Genomic DNA, 21,590 nt, shown 5'->3' with positions numbered 1-21,590 from the left:
AGTCTTTCCCATTCTGTTGTTTTCCTCTATTTTGCATTGATTGCTGAAGAAGGCTTTCTTATCTCTTCTTGCTATTCTTTGGAACTCTGCATTCAGATGCTTATATCTTTCCTTTTCCCCTTGGCTTTTCACCTCTCTTCTTTTCACAGCTATTTGTAAGGCCTCCCCAGACAGCCATTTTGCCTTTTTTGCATTTCTTTTCCATGGGGATGGTCTTGATCCCTGTCTCCTGTACAATGTCACAAACTTCATTCCATAGTTCATCAGGCACTCTATCTATCAGATCTAGGCCCTTAAATCTATTTCTCACTTCCACACTATAATCATAAGGGATTTGATTTAGGTCATACCTGAATGGTCTAGCGGTTTTCCCTACTTTCTTCAATTTGAGTCCGAATTTGGTAAGAAGGAGTTCATGATCTGAGCCACAGTCAGCTCCTGGTCTTGTTTTTCTTGACTGTATAGAGCTCCTCCATCTTTGGCTGCAAAGAATATAATCAATCTGATTTCAGTGTTGACCATCTGGTGATGTCCATGTGTAGAGTCTTCTCTTGTGTTGTTGGAAGAGGGTATTTGCTATGACCAGTGCATTTTCTTGGAAGTAAGGAAAAAATTAAATCAAGGAGAGGGGGAAAAAAATGAAACATAAAACAACTCTGAGACAGAGCAGACAGGCTCAGTAAAGTCAGAAGAACAAAATGACGGAGTGAAAGCAGGAAGATTCCTAAGATACTAACTTACTGGAAATTGAGATCTTGGAGGATTTGAGGTGAAATCTTCTGGACAAACAATTTCAGATATTCACCCTTTATTAAAGGATATGGATTTTTAAAAGTAAATCAAAACCATTTCAATTCAGTAACTAAACCCCAGTACACTAGGGCACAGTGGTGGCAGGACAGGGGAGGGGGTCCCAGTGTTGGTGTTAAGAGTGCTGGTCCTACCCTGCTGTGCTGGATGCAGAATTAGACCCTGGGCAATCCCTGAACCCCCACTGGGCCCCAGTGGATGCTCAGTGGAGGGGGCGGGGGGAACACTGGGAGCACTGGATGTTTATCTCCATGACAGACACACAGTGCGTGCATTGTAATTGTTGGCTGATATGGTTATTACTTTTCCTTTTTTTAAATTTTATATACAGCCAAAAATCAAGCCCCATCTCTGCCTGAAAGAAGTAGAAATAATTTAGAGTGAATTGCTTACCTTTCTGTCCTCAGTCCTTCATCTGTAAAGTTGCTTCAGTCATGTCCGACTCTGTGCGACCCCATAGATGGCAGCCTACCAGGCTCTGCCATCCCTGGGATTCTCCAGGCAAAAACACTGGAGTAGGTTTCCATTTCCTTCTCCAATGCATGAAAGTGAAAGTGAAGTTGCTCAGTGGTGTCCGACACTTCCAAACCCCATGGACTGCAGCCTACCAGGCTCCTCTGTCCTTGGGATTTTCCAGGCAAGAGTACTCGAGTGGGGTGCCATTGCCTTCTCCAGTAGGGTTGCATGCTCATTAAATAATACTTAGAATCCTGGGTGTTCATTGGAAGGACTAATGCTAAAGCTGAAAGTCCAGTACTTTGGCCACCTCATGGAAGAGATGACTGATTGGAAAAGACCCTGATGCTGGGAGGGATTGGAGGCAGGAGGAGAAGGGGATGACAGAGGATGAGATGGCTGGATGGCATCACTGACTCGATGGACGTGCGTTTGAGTGAACTCCACAACTTCGTGATGGACAGGGAGGCCTGGCATGCTGCGATTCATGGGGTCTCAAAGAGTCAGACATGACTGAGCAACTGAACTGAACTGAGAAAGCACTTTTGTTTTGGAACTGCCGTAGCATTCATTAGATCCTATTTAAGTTTTTTGTTGTTGTTTATTTGCCTTATTAGATTATAATTGCTTTACAATGTTGCATTAGTTTCTGTTGTACAAGGAAGTGAATCATCTGTAAGTATACATATAGCCCCTCCCTCTTTGACCTCCCTTCCACCCACCTCATGCCTGTAGGACATCACGGAGCACTGAGCTGAGCTCCCCATGTTATACAGCAGCTTCCCACTAGCTGCTTTACGCACGGTCATGTACATATGTGAGTGCTATTCTCCCAGTTCATCCTACCCTTCCCTTTCCACTCTGTGCCCATGTATCTGTTTTGTGTATCTGCATTTTGCTCAAAGAAAAATGCTGGGTCTAGCTAGCCAAAACTAACTGTAGCAAAGGCTGTGTGCTTAAATGTCAAAGGGAACAGTTAGGAAATTTAACAGTTAGTTACCATTTTCACTTCCCTGGTGGCCCAGACGGTAAAGTGTCTGTCTACAATGCAGGAGACTGGGATTCAATCCCTGGGTTGGGAAGATCCCCTGGAGAAGGAAATGGCAATCCACTCCAGTACTATTGCCTGGAAAATCCAATGGACAGAGGAGCCTGGTAGGCTACCGTCCATGGGGTCGCAAAGAGTCGGACATGACTGAGCGACTTCACTTTACCATTTTCAAAGTAGCAGGGACAGGGGAGCAAGGCTTTTGTTGTTTGATTTTATTGTTCTTAGGTCCAAGTAGGTTCTTTTCTTTTTAATTTTTATATCAGAATATAGTTGATTTGAAATGTTGTGTCAGCAGGCTTAGAAAACAAACTTATGGCTGTTGAAGGGGAGGTGATAGAGACTTTGGGATAGTCATGTACACAATGCTATATTTAAAATGGATAACCAACAAGGACCTACTGAATAGCACATGGAACTCTTCAATGTTATGTGGCAGCCTGGATGGGAAGCAGTTTGGGGGGAGAATGAATACATGCATATATATATATGGCCGAGTCCCTTCACTGTTCACCCCAAACTATCACAACATTGTTAATCAGTTATACCCCCAATACAAAATAAAAAGTTTAAAGTTGGGGAAAAAATAAAATATTATATTAGCTTCAGGTGTACAACAAAGTGATTCAGCTATATGTCATAATATCCATTCTTTTTCAGATTATTTTCCCATATAGCTTATTACAGAATGTTGAGTAGAATTCCCTATGCTATACAGTAGGTCCTTCTTGATGATCTATTTTGTATATAGTAGAGTATATATATTAACACCAAACTCCTAATTTATCCCTCCCCTGTTTTCCCCTTTAGTAACCATAAGTTTGTTTTCTACATCTATTTCTGCTTTATAAACAAGCTCAATTGTATCATTTTTTATATTCCACATGTAATATCATATGATATTTGTCTTTTTCTGACAAGCTCACTGAGTATGATAATCTCTAAGCTCTTCTGTTTCCAAAGTGACTGTCATGAACCCAGTTAAATATTGCATATAGAGTAAGAGTAGACTGTTGAATTGAATCAGGAAGAACATTATTTTCCAGAGTCTATTTTGACTGTAACCTAGAATCCCTTGCATAACTCACCAAGACAGATCCTCTCACCTTTCAAGGGAGCTGTCAGCGACTGCTCCATCCACTCACTTTTGTAGACCAACAGACTTTGACAGGTGTCAGTTACAGTGGGACAGGCATGTCCACAGCTCCTTCATGATATTAACATAGAAAAGCCTTTGGAAGGTTCAGTCCTCTTGACCATGGGTACCAATCTACAAAAAAAAATTGCCCGTGTTCAGCTGGAGAATGCAAACCTATAGTGAATGTTGCTTGGTAAAATGTTCATCTCTGGCAGTCCAGAGACCGTATTTTCAGAAATTGGTCATGTATCAGACTGGAGAGTATGTGGGTGATTCTTCCTCGGACCCTAATGCTAGTGAGGACAAGGTGACAGGGCAGAGGCACAAGAAAGCCCAGGATGTTCAGGAAATAAGATGCACTAGGCTTAGTCTGCCTACTTTGGGAATACGTGCCATGCAATGCTGTTACCCTTAATGAAGGTAATTAAACATAATTTGAAGGCACATATTTTTCCTCTTGAGTGGTGTGATGCAGCTCCTGCTAACACTTTAGGTTTTTTACCTAAGTGAAGGCTAAATTGGCCCTAACGGATAAAATTGAGGAGTCAGAATGTCACTCAAATGTCAGTTCAGTTCAGTTCAGTCACTCACTCCTGTCTGACTCTTTGTAACCCCATGAATCATAGCACGCCAGGCCCAACTCTTCGCATGAGGTGGCCAAAGTACTGGAGTTTCAGCTTTAGCATTAGTCCTTCCAGTGAATACCCAGGACTTATCTCCTTGCAGTCTGGTTTAGACTGGACTGGTTTGATCTCCTGGCAGTCCAAGGGACTCTCAAGAGTCTTCTCCAACACCACTGTTCAAAAGCATCAGTTCTTCGGCACTCAGCTTTCTTCACAGTCCAATTGTCACATCCATACATGACCACTGGAAAAACCATAGCCTTAACTAGATGGACCTTCGTTGGCAAAGTAATGTCTCTGCTTTTGCATATGCTATCTAGGTTGGTCATAACTTCCTTCCAAGGAGTAAGCGTCTTTTAATTTCATGGCTGCAATCACCATCTGCAGTTATTTTGGAGTTCAAAAAAATAAAGTCTGACACTGTTTTCACTGTTTCCCCATCTATTGCCATGAAGTGATGGGACCAGATGCCGTGATCTTACTTTTCTGAATGTTGAGCTTTAAGCCACCTTTTTCACTCTCCTCTTTCACTTTCATCAAGAGGCTTTTTAATTCCTCTTCACCTTCTGCCATAAGGGTGGTGTCATCTGCATATCTGAGGTTATTGATATTTCTCCCAGCAATCTTGATTCCAGCTTGTGTTTCTTCCAGTCCAGTGTTCTCATGATATACTCTGCATATACGTTAAATAAGCAGGGTGACAATATACAGCCTTGATGTACTCCTTTTCCTATTTGGAACCAGTCTGTTGTTCCATGTTCAGTTCTAACTGTTGCTTCCTGACCTGCATATAGGTTTCTCAAGAGGCAGGTCAGGTGGTCTGGTATTCCCATCTCTTTCAGAATTTTCCACAGTTTATTGTGATCCACACAGTCAAAGGCTTTGGCATGGTCAATAAAGCAGAAAAAGATGTTTTTCTGGAACTCTCTTGCAGATCCAGCAGATGTTGGCAATTTGATCTCTGGTTCCTCTGCCTTTTCTAAAACCAGCTTGAGCATCTGGAAGTTCACAGTTCATGTACTGCTAAAGCCTGGCTTGCAGAATTTTAAGCATTACTTTACTAGTGTGTGAGATGAGTACAATTGTGCGGTAGTTTGAGCATTTCTTGGTGTTGCCTTTCTTTGGGATTGGAATGAAAACTGACCTTTTCTAATCCTGTGGCTCCTGCTGAGTTTTCCAAATTTGCTGGCATATTGAGTGCAGCACTTTCATAGCATCATCTTTCAGAATCTGAAATAGCTAACTGGAATTCCGTTACCTCCACTAGCTTTGTTTGTAGTGATGCTTTCTAAGGCCCACTTGACTTCACATTCCAGGATGTCTGGTTCTAGGTGAGTGATCACACTATCGTGATTATTTTGGTCATGAAGATCTTTTTTGTACAGTTCTTCTGTGTATTTTTGCCACCTCTTCTTAATATCTTCTGCTTCTGTTAGGTCCATACCATTTCTGTCCTTTATCAAGCCCATCTTTGCATGAAATATTCCCTTGGTATCTCTAATTTTCTTGAAGACATCTCTAGTCTTTCCCATTCTGTTCTTTTGGTCTATTTCTTTGCACTGATCATTGAGGAAGGCTTTCTTATCTCTCCTTGCTATTCTCTGGAACTCTGCATTCAGATGCTTACATCTTTTTTTTTCTCCTTTGTTTTTCACTTCTCTTCTTTTCACAGCTATTTGTAAGGCCTTCTCAGACAGCTATTTTGCTTTTTTGCATTTCTTTTCCATGGGGATATCCTTGATCCCTGTCTCCTGTATAATGTCACAAACCTCCGTCCATAGTTCATCAGGCACTCTATCAGATTAGTCACTTAAATCTATTTCTCACTTCCACTGTATAATCATAAGGGATTTGATTTAAGTCATACCTGAATGGTCTAGGGGTTTTCCCCACTTTCTTCAATTTAAGTCTGAATTTGGCAATAAGGAGTTCATGATCTGAGCTATAGTCAGCGCCCAGTCTTGTTTTTGCTGACTGTATAGAGCTTCTTCATCTTTGGCTGCAAAGAATATAATCAATCTGATTTCATTGTTGAGCATCTGGTGATGTCCATGTGTAGAGTCTTCTCTTGTGTTCTTGGAAGAGGGTGTTTGCTATGACCAGTGCGTTCTCTTGGCAAAACTCTATTAGCCTTTGCCCTGCTTCATTCTGTACTCCAAGGCCAAATTTGCCTGTTACTCCAGGTAGCTCTTGACTTCCTACTTTTGCATTCCAGTCCCCTATAAAGAAAAAAACTATACCTTTTTGGGTATAGTTCTAAAAGGTCTCGTAGGTTTTCATAGAACTGTTCAACTTCAGCTTCTTCAACGTTACTGGTTGGGACATAGGCTTGGATTACCGTGATAATGAATGTTTGCCTTGGAAATGAATAGAGATCATTCTGTCGTCTTTGTGATTGCATCCAAGTACTGCATTTCAGACTCTTTTGTTTGCTATAATGGCTACTCCATTTCTTCTAAGGGATTCCTGCCCACAGTAGTAGATATAACGGTTATCTGAGTTAAATTCACCCATTCCAGTCCATCTTAGTTCACTGATTCCTAGAATGTCGACATTCACTCTTGCCATCTCCTGTGTGACCACTACCAATTTGCCTTGATTCATGGACCTGACATTCCAGGTTCCTGTGCAATATTGCTCTTTATAGCATCAGACCTTGCTTCTATCACCAGTCACATCCACAGCTGGGTATTGTTTTTGCTTTGGCTCCATGCCTTCATTCTTTCTGCAGTTATTTCTCCACTATCCCCAGTAGCATATTGAGCACCTACCGACCCAGGGAGTTCCTCTTTCAGTATTGTATCATTTCGCCTTTTCATACTGTTCATGGGGTTCTCAAGGCAAGAATACTGAAGTGGCTTGCCATTCCCGTCTCCAGTGGACCATGCTCTGTCAGACCTCTCCACCATGACCTGCCTGTCCTGGGTGGCCCCATACGGCATGGCTTAGTTTCATTGAGTTAGACAAGGCTGTGGTCCATGTGATTAGACTGACTAGTTTCCTGTGGTTATGGTTTCAGTGTGTCTGCCCTCTGATGCCCTCTCACAAGACCTACCGTCTTACTTGGGTTTCTCTTACCGTGGACATGGGGTATCTCTTCACAGCTGCTCCAGCAAAGTGCAGCCGCTGCTCCTTACTTTGGATGAGGGGTATCTCCTCACAGCCGCGCCCCCCCCCCGACCTTGAACATGGAGTAGCTCCTCTCGTCCCTCCTTTGCCAGCACGGCCGCCGCTCCTTGGATATGTGGGGTAGCTCCTCTCAGCTGCCACCTCTGACCTTGGGCGTGCGGTAGCTTGTCTCGGCCAACACCCCTGACGTCGGACGTGGGATAACTCCCCTCTGCCGCACCTGCACCGTCGCAGCCTGGCACTCTCAGTCGCCAAATGTCAAGTGTCAGTAAATGTCTGCATTAGACTGTGCAGCACAACGGCAGAGTCTGCCTGTGGGCACTTACACGGAAGGGAGGAAGGGGTGGATTTCAGAAAACATTGGCCTTTGCATGGAGAGAGCCACCTGGTTTCAGGAGGTCGGATGAAGACAAAAAGCAAGATATCAAGGGTCTACGTGCTACCCAGTGTGACTTAGTGGAGTAAAGGAGCTTGGTTTTAGAACAAAGCGAGAGTGTGAGGTGTGACTCCAGAAGCCACTCCAGGGGGACCCATCCAGCAACGGCTCATTGTCAGCTGCTGTGCTGGTCATGTCTTCTGAGCCAAAACACTGAACATGGGTGTTATCCAGGGACTGATGATTAAGACGCCGTTCTAGCTATAGATGATGTGCCTACGTAGGCAGCATTGAGTGTGTGGAGGGCTTCCTCACGATTGATGTTTGTATCAGAGCAGGCAGCATACTGTCACGTGGGCCCAGCACCAGTATTATAAATGATCCCCATCCCTGTATGTATGTGACTTTGTTCCTGAAATGACTTTTATATGCTGGTGGAGGCATGTGGCCTGTTACTTTTCTCTTCATTCTGATATCCAGTTATTGAGTACAGAAATTGCTTTAAAATGATCCAAAAGGTAAAAACTCCCATTTAGCAATTCCTGTTCGGGAGCAACAGATTCCATCTTCTTGCCAGTTACATTACAGCAGCCTTGTCCAGGATTCCAATAGTGTGCCTGTGTCTCCTTGCCAGCAGTGGAGCAGACTCTGGTGGTAAAATGACCAAAATGAACATTCTTGCCTGACGGGAATAAGGAGAAAAACCCATCTCAAAGAGGCAGGTGAATAACTAATTCCCTGGTTGTCACAGCACTAGCCTAACACGTTTTTATCTTCTCCTTGTTAGACCATAGAATAGGGATTCGTTTCCCCACCCCCATGGTGAATTCAGATCTATTTTTATGAACTTCAATATCTCTCTAATTGAACATAAATAGGAAGGGCCTGGAAATGATCAGGACTTGGCAAACCTGAGTGAAATGAAAGACTCCTTGTAATGACATGTGTCAGAAATGAGCTTCCCGTTTCATTCGAAAATGGCCAAATCCCCATTTAGCAATAACCACAAACACATACTGTGCAGAGTTGTGTGCTTGATGGGCTCCAAAATAAAGCCATCCTCATTTTAAGAATTATGATGGAACCAGTGGTTTCCATGGCTACCGTTTGCTCTAATTGTGATACATGAGTAGAAACAAGGATTGGATGGCTCAACTCATTTCATTAATTAAACACAGGACATGGACTCTGCCAGAATTATGGATGAAATTAACATCCACCGGCATGTACCTGTAAAATGTGTATCACATTAGTCCTGGCAGCTGAGGGTGAGAGGGAGGGGAAGTGCTTGGATATTCAAAACATGTCTCTCTTACCCATATGCCGTCACAGGACTCTCTTCATCAGTTAGTTTTATAATGCCTTCTCAAATGAAAGACAACAGCTCCCATCAATGAGACGCGGTTTCTTTGTTGTGGCTGCTCAGACCAAGGAAATATGTGAGATTTCATTCACGTGTTGGAAGGTGACAGCTCACAGCAATTACAGAAAATGATGAAACCAGAGAGTCTCCACTAGCACACTGAGCTCCTGAAAATAGGAGTTTATAATGGAAAAAGCCGACTGAGGCGTAACGGTGGCAGCCTGGCTATGTGCTGACGTCATGGGAAGCCCGGTGGACTTTTTACCAAGAGAAGCCGGGACATGATAGTCGAGTTCAAGATAAAGGGGTGGGGGGGGGGGTTAAATTCTGCTAATGAATCTGGGGGAGAGCCTAGAATGGCAGCCCTCTCTCCTCATCAGACTTTGTAAGTTTATGTCTGGATCCATTATGTCACTTAATATGTGCAGTTCTAGTAAAAAGCTGTGATAACCTCCACTATTTGTTTCATTGGCGTATAATTGCTTTACAATGGTGTGTACAGTTTCTGCTCTACCGCGGATGAATCAGCTATATGTACATATATCCCCTCCCTCTGGAGCCTCCCTTCACCCCACTATTCCACCCCTCTAGGTCATCCCAGAGCCCCGAGCTGAGCAGCCTGTGCTATATAGGAGGTTCCCACTAGCTATCCGTTTCACACACGGTAGTGTACATACGTCAGTCCTAATCTCCCGATTTGTCCCACCCTCCTCTCCTCCCTGTGCTCACATCGGTTCTCTACGTGTCTTTCTATTCCTACCCTGCAAATAGGTTCATCTGTACCATTTTTCTATATTCTGTGTATATGTGATAGTATACAACATTTGTTTTTCTGACTTCTCTCTGTATGACAGAATCTAGGTCCATCCACATCACTACAAATAGCCCCGTTTTGCTCCTTTTTATTGCTGAGTAGCATTCCATTGTAAAAAAGTACCACATCTCCTTTATCCATTCAGATAATCTCCATTTTTCAGACAAAAGAACTGAAGCCTGGAAAGGAGTAACCCCATATCAGACACCAGAGTCATTCCTGTCCCAAAAACTGCAAAGCAGAGAATCATAAGTAGCTCAGGGATGGATTTTAGGACGTCAGCTTGTTCAGTCATTCAGCGATCACATTCATTAAGCACCTGCTCTGTGGTAGGCACACGGGGTAGAAAGCTGAGCAAAATCTAGGCATGAAACGTCCCCACCCACATCATCCTGCCATGCCGCCCTTTCTTTTAAAGTGCAGGAGGGCACCTTGGCTTTGAACACGTGCTCTCTCACTCGTACTTTCCACAAATATCCATTGAATGCACACCCTGAGGAAGGGTCCAGCTGTGAGCAAAATGGACATGGCCTTTGTTGTCAGGAACTGGGCAGGTAGGGGACGCGGTGGTTCTTGTGTCATCCCACAAATAAGTGGAAAATTACAGTGATGGTAAATGCTATGGCGACAGATGTGATGTTCTGGGGCACAAAGCAGGGTGGAACTGACCCAATTTGAGTAAGGATGGAGGTGAAATCTGAAAGCAAACTAGTACAGGCTCAGTAAGAGGGGCAGAACCACGAGGGGGCTGTGGGAGCTGGCAAAGCCATGTCAGTAAGACATGAACTTGATGCTGAAAACCCGAAGCCCCCAGGACAGGCACAAACCCCTCTGAGTTGCAGCCCTTTATAAGGAGAGGTAATCAAGTCCAATAAACAGGACCTTTGAGAATTAGATATAGCAACACACCAAACTCAACAGCCTCAGAGTTCACTTTCGACAGAAATGCCAAAAGTGAGCTGACGGCGATTGCTGTGAAGAGCAGTAAAGCAGATGAGAGATCGGAGCGGAGGGCTGCTGTTTCACATGCGGGCTGAGGATGGCCTCTCTGAGTCATGCTGTGTGAGCGTCGGCGACTCGGGATGTGAAGGAGGACCTGCACAGAAAATCGTAGTCGTGCCTACACACTTAGCAACTGCAAAACTACAGATCACTCACGTCTGGCTTTGGAATAACAATGCTGTCACACTTGGTTGTGATAACCCTAGTATCCTGTAAGAACTGCTAGGAACGCCGGAAAACCTACACATGGAGTTCAGTTTACAGAATGCTTTTTCACACGTTATAAAATTTTAATGGACAACTATGGCTGACTCATGTTGATGTTTGGCAGAAAGCAGCACAATATTGTAGAGCAATTATCCTTCAATTAAAAATAAATTATTTAAAAAATTTAATTTCTAGAAAGTGCTATATAGTAGCTTGCAGGTTTTCCAATTAAGCTATTAGCAAATTATCTGTAGAGACCTGGGTTCAACCCCTGAGTTGACAAGATCCCCTGGAGAAGGGAAAGGCTACCCACTCCAGTATTCTGGCCTGGAGAATTCCGTGAACTATTTAGCCCATGGGGTCACAAAGAGTTGAACACAGCTGAGCGACTTTTACTTCACTTTTCTTCAACAGTGATGTAACCTACTATTTTCAAACTGTCATGAAGTTTTAATGAAATCATGTATGGAGAGTACCTAACTCAGGGTCTGAAAAGTTTGGGGGCCTCAGTGAACATGAGTGTATCTTAAAGGCTTTTTTTTTTTCTTACTGCAGATAGGTTGAGTTATAACCTTCTGACTGTTCTTCTTTGCCTTTTCAAAGTCTGTATTTGCCCTGGCTAACAACCCTGGGAAGATTGGAGAAGGAAGGGAAAGTCAGGCTTTAGGAAGGCCTGTTTAGACACATCAGTGCTGACAGTGGGCAGTGGGAACACTTCCAGGACAGGAGGACTCTTTCAGATCCTCTAGTAGCCACCCATTGTGTTCAGGGCGGGCTCTGAGGTAGCACCTTGGGAATGCTGAGCCACGTCCGTGCAAGGGACCTTTCAAAGACAGAACAAGATCTGTTGGAGCAAATAGGAATGAGAAGACTCCCAAATTCCACATCTGGAGGGCCAGAGGAAATGATGAAATTCTAGCATAAAACAGGGCAACAAGTACAGCGATTAGATAGATATAGATATCTTATATCTGTCGGCATCAAGGCACTTCACTAACGATATTAGCAAAGGGGAGAGGAGAGAAAAGGCGAGCAAAGACAGAGTTAAAAGAGAACAAGAAGGCAGAGGGTGTGCAGGTTATATATTGTCGTTAGAGCCCAAAGAAGGGTCATTTCAAGGGGGGCATGTTGTTGGTCATCGTAGAGCTGTTCTCTGGGGAGAAGGAGAGCTATTTTAGGATAGCAGGAGATCCAGAGATCTTATCACAGGAGGGGAAGGAGGCCCATTTCAGAGGCCAGTTTCTCTGGCAGCTCTCTCTTCTGGGACTCCTCCAGTGTCACCTGGGCACCCCCCTTCCAGGCCTTACCTGATCATGTGGCTCCCTAATTGTAATGGGTGGAAGCAAGCCATTCTGTTTGGTAGCAAAGAGTAGTTCTAAGGTAAGGTAGAGGTAAGTGGACAGACTGGATCCTCCAGGATGAAATGTCCAGAAGGCAGACTCCCCTATCAGTTCTAACACCATTATCTGAGGATCCTTGGTTATGAGGACTATATCATTTGCAAGGACACTGAATCAAAGGAGCACAGACTAGGCGGCTTAAACCACGGAAATGTGCTGCATCACAGCCTAGAGGCGGGGGTCCACAGTGTGGGCAGAGCTGGGTCCTCTGAGGGCCGAGGCAGGCAATGCTCACTGCTGCTCCCCCAGCTTCTGGGATTTTGCTGACAGTCTTTGGTGTTCTTTGTAGAACCAACACTCCACCCTGTGCCTCCTCTTCACCTGGCATCCTGTCTGTATGCGTGACTGTGTCCAGATGCCCCCTTGGCATGAGGGAACTTGTGTGCATGGGTAAGTCTTGTCTGATTCTTTGAGACCCATGGACTGTATCCCACCAGGCTCCCCCATCCCTGGGATTCTCCAGGCAAGAACACTGGAGTGGGTTGCCATTTCCTTCTCCAATGCGTGAAAGTGAAGTCGCTCAGTCGTGCCCAACTCTCAGCAACCCCATGGACTGCAGCCTACCAGGCTCCTCCATCCATGGGATTTTCCAGGCAAGAACACTGGAGTAGGGTGTCATTGCACTAATCCTACTGAATTACAGGCCCACCCACTCCAGGATGACTTCATCATAGCTAATTACATCCACAGTGGTCCTCTTTCTAAATAAGATCACATTCTGAGGCATCAGAGAGTTCAGACTTCAGTGTGTGAATTGGAGTGCAGTTCAGCCCATAAGAAGAATCAAATAGTTGGGCATATCAGGCTCTAACCTTACTATTGTCTTACAGAGGCTAAGCGAGAAGTTCCTTTTAGTTTGCCTTTTCTAGACACTCTGAAGTAATAACTCTGTTGCCTGCCCCTGGCTGGTTTAAAAGGGTCAGTGGTTGAGTGGGAGAGAAGCATCACTGGACCAATCTTCTATCTCAGCTGTTACCAGGCTCTTCAGTTTTGAGTAACCTTTTGAGCCTCAGCTTTTTTGTCTATAAATTGGAAATTCATCCTTCCACGTCTGAGTGTTGTGGTTCAGATCAAATCAAGTGCACAGATTGGAAAAGCGATAAAGCATACTCCATGTTATTTTTGGCACTTACAGTTAATGCATACAAAACCAAGATGAAATCTGGTCTTTTTTTACTTTTTCTCACGTTGATCAAAGGATGTTGGAAGTCAAGCATACACCTAAGGTGGCAAGTTCATCTCAAAAACATTACCTGGAATACAAATGGATGCTCTGGCTTTTTAGAGGATGTGGATCAGGGATCATGTCCTCTGTTTCAAATGGCATTAGCTCCTTAAAGTTAGATACCTTAGGAGATAATTGTTCTCTATTGGAAGAGTAGCATCTCATAGTCATCAAGACAATGAGAAAGGTGAGAAAGGTCAGCACGACAGATCTACACACTGTTAAACCCACAAGACGTCAACTAGTCAGAGGCAGAAGCTGGTTGCGGTAATTTGCAACTTGTTGGAAACACTTGTGTCTCAAGTTATGGGTGGGGTGGGGCTTCATCATCAGAAATGCATCGTCTCACAGACCTGGATGCTGCAGGTCAGAAAGGGAGGTGTGGGGCTGGTTCCTCCTGAGGCCTCCCTCCTTGGCTTGCAGAAGGCCGTCTCCCCCCTTTACCCATACGGCCTTCTCTCTCCTCATGTGTATGTCTGTCCCCGGATTTCCTCCTCTTAAGGAGACCCATCATATTGGATGAGGGCCACTCTACTGACCTCATCGTAACTTAATTAGTTATCTAATAACCTTTTCTCCAAATACAGTCACTTTTTGGATCTATTGTGGGTTGGGATTTCAGCATATAAATTTGGGGGAGTACAATTCAGGCAGTAACACTCAGCCCTCTGACCCCTCCAAATTCATGTCCTCCTCACAGGCAGAATATATCTGCCATTTTACTTTAGAACCCCAGAGCACAGCTCCCAAGATTTTTTCTTTCTTTTTTTTTTTTTTTTTTTTTATGAATAGAGGCAACTTTTCCTCCTCGAAACATCAAGGGTCATTGTTCCTTCCTCTTAAAAATAGGTGGGGTATACATCCATTATTGGAGAAGGAGATGGCAACCCACTCCAGTATTTTTGCCTGGAGAATCCTATAGACAGAGGAGCCTGGTGGGCTACAGTCCATGGGGTCACAAAGAGTCAGACAGACTGAAGCGACTTAGCACATACCTCCATTATAGTATAGGTATGAGCTGATATATCCAACACACTTTTCCTGAAGGCCTACTGTGTACCAGCAACTTCAGATCTAGTTCTTACTCCAATAGGCTCCAGTGTATTTCACAACTTGCTGAGGCCATGATTTTACAAAGAACTGGACCTATTTCTTCTCCCTCTCTCTATCCTCAGTGCTTGGCACTCAGTACTTATTACCAACTGGCTCTTCTCCTTTCAGGTACATATTAAAATTATTCTGGGTGTAAATATTTTAATGTGCAGAGGAGAAGTGTAGACTGGGAGTCCTGGTCCTGTGAGCTCATTCACCTTACATTTTTCAACTCTGCAATAATGTAATTTGGATCAGAACTCTCTAAGCGCACTTGCAACTCCATAATCCTATGTTTATCTCAAGTGTGTGGAATTGAGTCTCGGAGGAGGAGGCGCTTGTGATCCACCCCCACATGCTAGCGCGAGTTGGTTGCAGGGCACTTTGTGCAGTAGCAGGATCAGGAGTGACAGTAGTCCCAGTGAGCGCCTAGAACTTGACCCACCACCCCACCTTGCTGGTATTTGAGCCCAAGTCAGGAAGAGCCCCCAGAGGAGGACATGGCAACCCAACCCAGTGTTCTTGCCTGGGGAATCCCAGGGACGGGGGAGCCTGGAGGGCTTCCGTCTGTGGGGTCACACAGAGTTGGACACGACTGAAGTGACTTAGCAGCAGCAGCAGCAGCAGCAGCAGGAAGATTCCCCAGAGGAGGAAATGGCAAGCCACTCCAGTACTCTTTCCTGGGGAATCCCATGGACGGAGGAGCCTGGCGGGCTACAGTCCACGGGGTCGCACAGAGTTGGACACAGCGGAGCACACGAGCACAGGAGATACTGTTAGCTGTCACACACGGGGCAGGGTTGCCCATCTAGAGAGCAGAAGCCGGGGATGCTGCCAAACGTCCCACACTGACTGCAGTGAAATGAGAATTCATGAGGAGGGAAGGGTACGACACGGGGCTTCCCTGGTCGCTCAGCAGTAAAGAAGCCACCTGCCAGTGCAAGAGATGTGGGTTTGATCCCTGGGTCGGGAAGATCCCCTGAAGAAGGAAATGACAACCCACTTCAGTACTTTTGCCTGAGAAATCCCATGGACAGAGGAGCCTGGTGGGCTACAGTCCAGGGGGTCCTTAACAGTAAGACCCAACTGAGCCACTAAAGAACAATGCTCACCTCTAGAAAGAGGCAGAGGCGCCATTCCAGCTACACACCAACTCCTTGCTTGTGCATCTCCCCTGATTCATTTGATTGCCGGCCTTTACGTAGTGTTTGTTCCGTGTGTGTGTGTTTACCCTCAACTGCTATCTTGTTTCAAGTAGACATGAGGATTTATAGTCTGCATCTCCAGCAACCCTATACCTAGAAATAGCAACAATCTAGAAAAGACAGCGTGATTCTAGTAGGCTAATAGATAATGTTATTTATGAAGACTCTTATGGAGGAAAGAGACTTGACTCTAACAGCTTAAAATATGTGGATTTTGGGATAGCTGTTTTCATTATTTACTCTTGTAAGTGAGATTGTACTGCCCTATATGGTACAGTACTTACATGATCAAATCAGAGGAGTAGGTTGTTGTTCAGCCGCTCAGTCACGTTGGACTCTTTGCGACCCCACGGGCTCCAGCACACCAGGCTTCCCTGTCCTTCACCATCTCCTGGAGTTTGCTCAAACTCATGTCCATCGAGTCGGTGATGCCATCCAACCATCTCGTCCTCTGTCGTCCTCTTCTCCTCCTGCCCTCAGTCTTTCCCAGCACGTTTCTAATGAGTCGGCTGTTCACATCAGGTGGCCAGACTATTGCAGCTTCGGCTTCAGATCAGTCCTTCCAATGAATATTCAGGACTGATTTCCTGTAGGATTGACTGGATTGATCTCCTTGCAGTCCAAAGGAGTCTCCTCAAGTCTTCTCCAATACCACACACAGTTCAAAAGCATCACTTCTTTGGCACTCTACCTTCTGTATGGTCCAACTCTCACATTCATACATGACTACTGGAAAAACCATGGCTTTGACTAGAGAGACCTTTGTTGGCACAGTAATGTCTCTGTTTTTTAATACAAGAGAAATTGGTAGAGTTGTGTATAATATGCTCAAGCTGTCAGGACAAAATACCAGAAGACTGGCTTAAACAACAGACGTGTATTTTCTCACAGTTCTGGGAGCTAGGACTCTGCACTCAGGATTCCAGCAGGGATAACTTCCAATGGGTTCTCTTTTCTTGCTGTGTTTTCATGTGGTCTTTCCTCTGCCTGCTCATCAAGAGAGAGTTGTGTGCCCTCTCCTCCTTTCTCTATAAGGGCACCATCCCTATCTGATTAGGACCCACCTTTATGACTTCATTTATCTTTACCCCTTAAAGGCTCTATCGCCAAACACAGTCACAGTGTGGGGGCGGGGATGGGGGGCGGCAGTTAGATCATCAGCCTATGAATTTTGGGAGTATGTGTCCACTTCAGTCCAAAGAAAACTGATAGAGCTGTAAGCATCTGTCTTGTGCTAAGTACCATATGAACCAGGTAACCAGAGAGCATCATCTAAAGTCTAAAATAGTCTCTCAGAAGCCAATTTTGAAAAGATAACCAAGTTTCTTAATTCTCTCTCAAAGATGAGAAAATTATTCTACATTCCATCCACCCCACCCCCACCCCCTGCCTCTCTCTCAGCCTGGTGCATTTTAAAATAGATCTGAAACCCAGGAAATTAACACCTTCAATTTATTCCCAGAGCAGAAAGCTAATAAGTAGGGGAAATTAAAATTTTCAGCCAGCTCACTTTCGTGTTTTATAACACATACCACTTTGGCTTTGGAGTAGTTTAATTTGAATTAATCATTAGACTCTCTTCAGAGTTAGAAATGAAGTGGTATTTAAAGTAAGTTATATTGTTAGTATAATCTGACACGGAACGTGTAGCCTGAGGTGCACAGTCATACATAAGCCTGATAGTCTGCCTAGTTTTTGTCCCCCAAACTTTAGATGACAAGGATGATTTCCAAGCTCAAGGTTAAATAATTTGAGGGTGAGGGGAGATGCATGAACAGCCCCCCTCAGGAACACAGATGACAGGGTGGAGGGTTTTCACCTCTTCTGTCAAGCTGAGGTTTTTTCCCCAGGATGTTTGATCAGCCACAAGGGAGTGTGACGATAGAATGGGCTGGTCTGCCGCAGTATTTTCAGCATCTGACCAAATCCACACCAGTTTACAAAGACCACTGACTGTCCACTCACCTTTCCGTGACGACCTGCATCTCGGGTGAACCTCCCCCAACACTGCCAGGACTAGCTACACATCCTCCTGACCAGAGGACAGGCCCTGGGGGGACAGGGGCTGCTCCTTTGACAAAAATGTTCTCTCTCTTTTGCTGACGATGTTTACAAATCACTTGGAACTGGGAAGACAAATGCGCCTTGTCCCTTAGAATATATTAGAAGATCGGCCCATCCTAACTCTGCAGTTTGGGAAGCTGACCTCTGTTTCCTTTGAGAATTGTTGACATTAACTGAAAGCCAAGTGATCTCCTTACAGAAAGGAGAGCAGGACACTTTCTAAGAAGAGTTAAGCACATGCTCCATTTCTGAATTTCATAGACTTGCACGTACGGGTGAATCTTGTTGACCCTGAGGGAGCACTTCACATTCATTGTTACTTGGCAGCCGGGGGCATGTGATGTATGTCATTTCATTTTTAATCTCTGTCCTGTCATTTATGTCACCACCAAATGCACAGTCCAGCAGGTAAAGGAGGAGTGTTTGCTTCTGATTGATTTTATTTTTTTAGTTTAATTTTCACTGGAGGATAGTTGACTTACAGTATTGTATTAGTTTCAAGTGTACATCATTGGAGGATAGTTGACTTACAATATTAGTTTCAAGTGTACATCATTGGAGGATAGTTGACTTACAATATTAGTTTCAAGTGTACAGCAAAGTGAATCCGTTACTCATATACATATATCTATTCCATCTCATATTCTTTTCCCATATAGGTTATGACAGTGTTCTGCAGTGTTCCCTGTGCTCTGTAGCAGATCCTTAGTGATTATCTATTTTATATGTATTAGACTGTATATAGTACTCCCAAACTCCTAATTTATCCCTTCCTCCCACATTTCCCTTTTGATAACTGTTAATATAAGTTTTCTAGGTGTGTGATTCTGTTTCTGTTTTGTAGATAAGTTCATCTGTATATACTTTTTTTTTTAGATTACACATGTAAGTGTTATATGATATCTATCTGATTTGCTTCATATGGCATCGTATGGTAGTTCTATTTTTATTTTAAGGAACCTCCATACTATTCTCCTTAGTGTCTTGCACAAATTTACATTCCCACCAACAGGGTAGAGGCATTCCTCCTTCTCCACCTTCTCCAGCATGTATTGTTTGTTAGACTGTTTGATATTGGCCATTCTGACCTGTGTGAGGTGATACCGCACTGTATTTTTTATTTCTCTAGTAATTAGTGATGTTGAGCATCTTTTTGTGTGTGTTTTGGCCATCTGTATGTCTTCTTTGGAGAAATGTCTATCTAGATCTTCTGCCCAGTTTGTGTTTGGTTGTTTATCTTTGATATTAAGCTGCATAAGTTGTTTGTATGTTTTGGAGATTAATCTCTTGTTCATAGCTTCATTTGCAAATATGTTCTTCCATTCTGTAGGTTGTTCATGTTGTTTATGGGGTTTTTTTGTTTTTGTTTTTTTTTTTTTTTTTGCTGTGCAAAAGTATTTAAGTTTACTTAGGTTCTGTTTATTTTTGCTTTTATTTGTATTATTCTGGCATTGGATCAAAAAAAAATTCTTGCTGCCATTTTTGTCAAAGAGTTTTCTGCCTGTGTTTTCCTCTAAGGACTGTATAGCTCTGGCCTTCAGGTCTTTAATCCATTTGAGTTTATTTTTGTGTACTGTGTTAGGGAGTGTTCTAATTTCATTCTTTAACACGTAGCTCGCCAGTTTTCCCGGCATCATTTTTGAACAGACGTCTTGCCGCTTTTGGTAGATTAACTGACCCATAGGTGCATGGACTTTTCTCTGGGTTTCCTATCCTGTCCACTGATCTATATTTCTGTTCTTGTTGTGCCAGTACTACAGCTTTGTAGTATAGACTGAAATCACGGAGCCTGGTCCCTCCAGATCCATTGTTCTTTCTCGGGATTGCATTGGCTATCCAGGGTCATTTGTGTTTTCATAAAAAATTTTTAAACTTTTGTTCTAGAGGAATTTTGTTTTTTAATCATGAGGTGATTTCTACAGAAATGCCACATATAATCGTCACTGAAATCCTGAGATATTACAGAAGGGGAAATGACTGTGAAGCTCTCATTTGGGTCCCCTCTGGATCCATAGTCTGTTTCATAGCCAAACGCGGGCCGCTAAGTCAGGGATGTTTCGTGTTTTCAGCTGTGGGGGCCTGACAGTATGAATACAATTGGCCCCTGCAATGACACAGTGCTGCACTGCTGCATCAGACCACTAGGGGGCAGCCAGGCTGGTACCCATTGTGTTTTGTCTGTTCCCGACAGTCTTCACCATTGGGTAAGTCTGTTTTTGCTATAGATCGCTAGTTTTGTACATGACAAGGATTCCACCAGAGGAATACTTAGTGCTTTAGGTATAAGTAGACTTCAAAGGGGAGAACTGGAGAATCTCGGGCAAGGACGCTTATTTTGACGGAGCCCATCCCAACAGAAAGGGATTCCAGGTAAAATGTGAGGTCTCTGCGTTTGGATAGTTTCTGCTCTGAGGGACTTCATCTACCTTTTTCTCCTCGATCTTATCCACTCATGCATCCAAGAGGGTATTTTCTAGGTTCTGGGACCACAGATAAATAGGCTGGGGAAGGCACTGCCTTCATGAAGCATTTCAACACCGTGGTAGAACTAGACCAAGGTTTTCAGCTTTTGCAATATTGACATTTCATGTTGGATAATACTTCTATAGGTTTGTGAGGGGGGCAGGTGTCCTGTGCATTATAGGATATGTAGAAACATCCCTGGCTTCTACCCAGTATTTGCCATTAGCATCCCCCTTTACCTGGTCGTAACAACCAAAAATGTCTCTGGACACGGCCAAATACCATGCCGCATCCCCTGCATCCAGTTGTGGGTAGGTATAACGAGGCTAAAATATAAAAAATAAATAAGTACATACACATGTTTTTATATGCATATTTTAAGTGATAATTAGTACCACAAAGGAAACAAAGTGGCGCTAGTTGAGAGAGAAATGCAAAGAATGGGGTTTAATGCTGTTTAGCTGGTTAGGGGCCATCTCTTTAAGGAAGTAACACTTAAGGGAAGACCTTCAGGAGGGTAACAGTGAATAATATCGGTGTGTTCCAGAGAAGGAACAGTGGGGAACCCTGCAGAGGACAGAGCTTGACCTGTTCATGGAATTAGAGCAGGGCGGCGCACATGGAGATGGTCGAGGGAGCCACAGGTCATGTCACAGGGGCCGTGGGGACCATGGCGGGAGCTTGTATTTTATTGTAAGTGTAGTGGGAAGGCTTTGGAGAAGGCTTGGAGAATTTTGAGCAAGGAAGAGATATGACTGAACTTACAAGCAATGGTTTTCTTCTGTGATGTCACATAAATCTGGCAGGGATAAAGTGGAATAGAAGGTAAATCACCATCATTATTCTCATTCTCTTGTGTGAAGTTTCTCTTAAGTTTGGTGCTTGTGGGTGGAGAGTGTAAAGGGGAATAGGACCAGGAACAATATGGAAGAACCTCATCAATAAGGGATGAAGATTACATATGTACAAGTGAAGACTGAGGTCGTCAAGCTTTATTCCAGTGTCGGAAACGAATCCCTCAAAGGGCAGTTAATAACAGTAATTGAAATAATTATGCCCATGAGAATAATTTAACATTAATCCTGTTTAAAATTTATCCCAGCGAATTTTAAGATCTTACTGGTTTTATTCAGTGATTCTGAATCGGGCAGCATCCAGTCTAACAGATGGGAAGG

At 43.9% G+C, this 21,590-nt stretch overlaps 1 protein-coding gene across 1 annotated transcript in view; it reads left to right on the top strand.

The window, feature by feature from the left end:
* The window catches only part of GRM7 (glutamate metabotropic receptor 7), a 909,573-nt gene that overhangs the window by 807,599 nt on the left and 80,384 nt on the right, over positions 1-21,590 (top strand). The window lies entirely within an intron of this gene.

The sequence above is a fragment of the Ovis canadensis genome, chromosome 19 (genome assembly GCF_042477335.2).
Source record: "Ovis canadensis isolate MfBH-ARS-UI-01 breed Bighorn chromosome 19, ARS-UI_OviCan_v2, whole genome shotgun sequence".
In the NCBI taxonomy this organism is placed as follows: domain Eukaryota; kingdom Metazoa; phylum Chordata; class Mammalia; order Artiodactyla; family Bovidae; genus Ovis; species Ovis canadensis.
Note: the sequence above shows the minus strand (reverse complement) of the source record. Positions and strands in the feature narration are given on the sequence as shown.